The 4,009-nt window shown below is 36.4% G+C and overlaps 1 pseudogene; it reads left to right on the plus strand.

Moving 5' to 3' along the window:
* The first annotated feature begins 244 nt into the window (after positions 1–244).
* On the plus strand, positions 245–1,898 carry LOC129321249 (uncharacterized; annotated as a pseudogene).
* The last annotated feature ends 2,111 nt before the right edge of the window (positions 1,899–4,009 follow it).

A 4,009-nucleotide genomic window follows, 5' to 3' on the forward strand; every position in this document is an offset into this window, starting at 1 on the left:
TAATTTATAATTATGGCTAGGAACAGTGTTCAAATATAACCATTGACAATGCTTCCATTACACGTATCTTCGACCTTTAACCAGTCAAGTACAACGTATGATTATTCATTATTCAATCTTATCCTGTTGACTTGTATTTGCCAAAAGACAAACAAGTGAAACTTCCACGCAGGTTCCTGTATAATTATGAACTGTTTGGACAAGAAGCCTGCGGGCACTAGCTGACAGATTTATAGCAAAATCACACACAGAATCATTAATAATACCATCAAGCACACAACCCCAACAATCTAAATCAATCACAGAACACAAACATCCACAAACAAGGGAAGGAGAGAGAGATCAGAGAGAGAGAGAGAGAGAGAGAGAGAGAGAGAATGTACGTAACAAGACCTCGATCTTTATACAAAAGGGATCCTGAAGCTCTTTTGCATCAACCAGAGGGAACCAAATTCAAGCTACCTAGTCCTTCAAGACGAAGAAGCTGAGACTTATGGATGTTTTGGTTTATGCAAGAAGGGCATCGGAAACCTGCCATTTCCACAGAACAGAAACTTGGCTGTTGTTTATACACAGAGTAGTGGAGAAGGAACCGACGTGGATCACGATCCAGTTATGTTCATTCCTGTTCTCAATCAGCCTTTGTCTTCTAATCGTTACTATGTCATTCGAATGAAAGGGAAGCGTCAAGGGTATGCCTCACTTCTTTTCTTTTCTCGTCAAAAACAAATATCTGATATTGTAGAATGAAGTTTTTCCCCTGCTTCTCGAATCATATGTGCTCTGTTTTTCCCTTGTTCATTCCATGAATCTAGCTTATAGGTCTATCACTTTTGTGCAGCGAAGCGAGCACATGTTCAAAGGAAGAAGACATGGGAACATGTTTGTGTTGCACTTACATCAAAGACGTCAAATCAAGACCTTTGAATCCGTCTGATGAATATCAACAATTTGAGATTATGAAAAAGAGTGGGGGATTTCGTGCCAAGTCTATTGTCTCAGATGGGTTTGCTCCTCTCTTCTTAAGGAGAAATGGTTGGAACTTGTCCACCCAGACACACGCCATTACCAATTGGGTGAAGCTCTCGGCATCAACCCCGCCTTGAGAGCCCAATTGCCACCCTTCAACCTTCCCATCATCATCGGATCGCTCCGAGCCAGTGGTCGTTGGAAAATGGTACAGCCCTTTCATGTTTGTGAAGGAAGAAGGAGTGAGTCTAAAGGAACAAATGAAAGGTCAGTGTTCTATGAAATTACACTTGAAAGAAGGTGGGACAGAGTTTTCTCCAAGGAAAACAGTGGGAATAGTAATGAAGTGCTTGTGGATGTTGTGGTGAAAACTGAAGTTGCTGGGCTGGGAGATGGTAGAGAAGCTGTTTGGGAGGAAGGAAAAGTTGGAGAAGAGGTGTGATGTGGGTTTAGGAGTTTGGAGAGAGGAGAGAGAAGGGTAGGGTTGAGCATGGCCATTGTGGAGAGAATGAGAGGGAGGAAGAGAGAGCTGATTGGGAGGGAAAGAATATTGCGGAGAGACAAATGAGAATTGAAAGAGTGGAAAAGTTTGAGGGAATAAATGAAACACTGTGGAGGAATTTTGGATTCTATGTGTTGGTGGAAAGCTTTGCGTTGAAGAGAATGGATGGAAGTGTTGTGTTAACTTGTGACTTTAGACACTCAAATCATGGCAAGTGCACTTGGGAGTAAACTAGTTAATGATTATAATATTATATGTACTTGATTTCTGAAGTATTTGTTGATTAGTTATTTAGTTTGGTTTGATTATAATATTATTTATTCTTATACTCCCAAGACGTTTGCATAGAGAGGTTGAATTAATGTATGAAGAGTTTGATTTAGTGGCTTGTAAATGGGTTTGATTCCATCTTACCGTTGTATTAAAATATTGCAGAAGTGATAACCTTCTAATAGATAAAGATAAAACATCTTCTATCTCGGTTCCATATGATGAATTGGTTTATAAAAAAGTTGAAATTTTGCAAGCTGGTTCTATTTTTATGTCAAACTAGCCTTGATCTTGTACAGCTTTATTGAGTAATCCCAATCCATTACACCTGTACACGTACCATTGCTCACATCTATCCAGAGAATAGAAAATCATCAGTTGTCTATCCAGACTGTAGCAGAGATAGTGCCACAGTACATAGAGATGTAGTCATGTTCATTCCTGCTCTTAATTAATCAGAATTTGTCTTGCAATCTCTGCTATGTCATTCCAAGGAAAAGGAATCATCAAGGGTATATGTGTTAGTTTTTCACCCTCTTCATGTAACAAAAATAGCTCATTTTGCTTCTTAATATGAATTGAGAATCAATCCGTCATGAAAAAAGGATAAGATTCCTTTGTTTTAATTATACAGAACAGGGGCTCAACACGTACAGTACTATCTTAGCTCAAATTGAAGGGAAGCCATGATGCTTAAAAAAACTTGTGTAACCAAAATTATGCAGAAACAATAGCGCGCAGGCTACTTCTGTTGGTACTTGATAGGGAAGATTTTAATATCTTTTAGGCAAGGTACATAAAACTAAATTGGTTATTAAACCGGTTATGATACTGGGTCACAGATTAGTGTTTCAATCAGAGTTAAAATTGGAGGTTGAACCGGTGGCAAACTGGTCATGATTAAAATAATACAATTTAAATAAAAAGATATTAATTATAAAAATATTTAACCAAATCTAACCACTCAAAAGTCTAACAATAATAAAATACATACTTTAAATATTTATCCTTACAATTACAGCCCTTCAATCTCAAAAGTCTAGAAAAGAGATAGAGACAGAGCTAGACAAGAGACGAAGATAGAGCTGGAGAAGAGAGACGGAGAGCCAGAGACTAAGCTGAAAAAGAGACAGAAATAGTAGAGACAGAGATAGAGCTGGAGCCTGAAAAAAAAATGGAGACTAAGTTAGAGAAGAGACACCGATTATATTAAGACGAGAGAGGAGAGAGAAGACGAAAAAGGCCGAACTAAATGCTGTCTGAAAATCTGGATTGAATTTAGCATGCTCTGCCTCTAATTTTTCATTTTTTAATTTCAGTTTCACTTTTTTTATCTTATTTCTGAACTCAGCGCTTTGGAAAATCAAAAATGAAAATAAAATCCCCCAAAACGACGTCATTTTGGGGGTTTGTCTGAAAAAATAATAACTCAGTTAATCCAGTCAACCCATCGGGTTATCTGAGTTATACTAAGTTACACCAGTTCATTCCCTCACCGATTTAGGAATAAACCCAGACCGAATAAAGGATCGGGTCACTGGTTTTTGGGTTGACCCGACCGGTCTGGTCCAGGTTTCAATACCATGCTTTTAAGTATATATGCAAAATTTTAATTTAAATATAGGGCAATAATTTCTCTTTCAATATCTAAACTAGTCTATCTTTAATAGAGATAAGAAAAGTGAAATCAAACCATTTATCTTCTATTTTTTCCTCCTTCCAATAGCAACTCTTCTATCACCTACTAAAATGTAAGGGTAAACCATGCGTTTATGTATAACTAATTAGCATCTATACTCTCACATGCTAAGGTTATCTTCCATCTAAGCAAGAGTGGTTCTTTTAAAGAGGAAGATTTTTTTCTTCTTTCAAACTACTTTTCCTTTCTTATGTGACTTCATAAATATTTGAAGATTATGCTCTATTTCCTGCCTCCAAACTCTTATAATCAATCATATATTGAGCTGCCGGCCGCACCAGTTTTGTTTATTCCTCTTTTACTCTTTATTTTATTTTCTATTTAAACTAGTGATGGTTTTTATTTTTAGGGTTAAATGAGATTTTTAACCCTTAAATATTCACTCAGGAGCATATGGTATTCAAAATTTATATATAATGCAATTTCCTACTTCAACATTTGTAAATGGTGCATGAGATATCTTGTCGTGAAAAAAAAAAAAATTTGACATTTAGTTCACTTAAAATTATTTAAAAAAACCTCAAAAATTACAGAATAGAACCCAAAAAATAACACAAAAATACTATATA

This window comes from Prosopis cineraria, unplaced genomic scaffold (genome assembly GCF_029017545.1).
Source record: "Prosopis cineraria cultivar Desert tree isolate PC_DT_omini unplaced genomic scaffold, ASM2901754v1 PC10, whole genome shotgun sequence".
In the NCBI taxonomy this organism is placed as follows: domain Eukaryota; kingdom Viridiplantae; phylum Streptophyta; class Magnoliopsida; order Fabales; family Fabaceae; genus Prosopis; species Prosopis cineraria.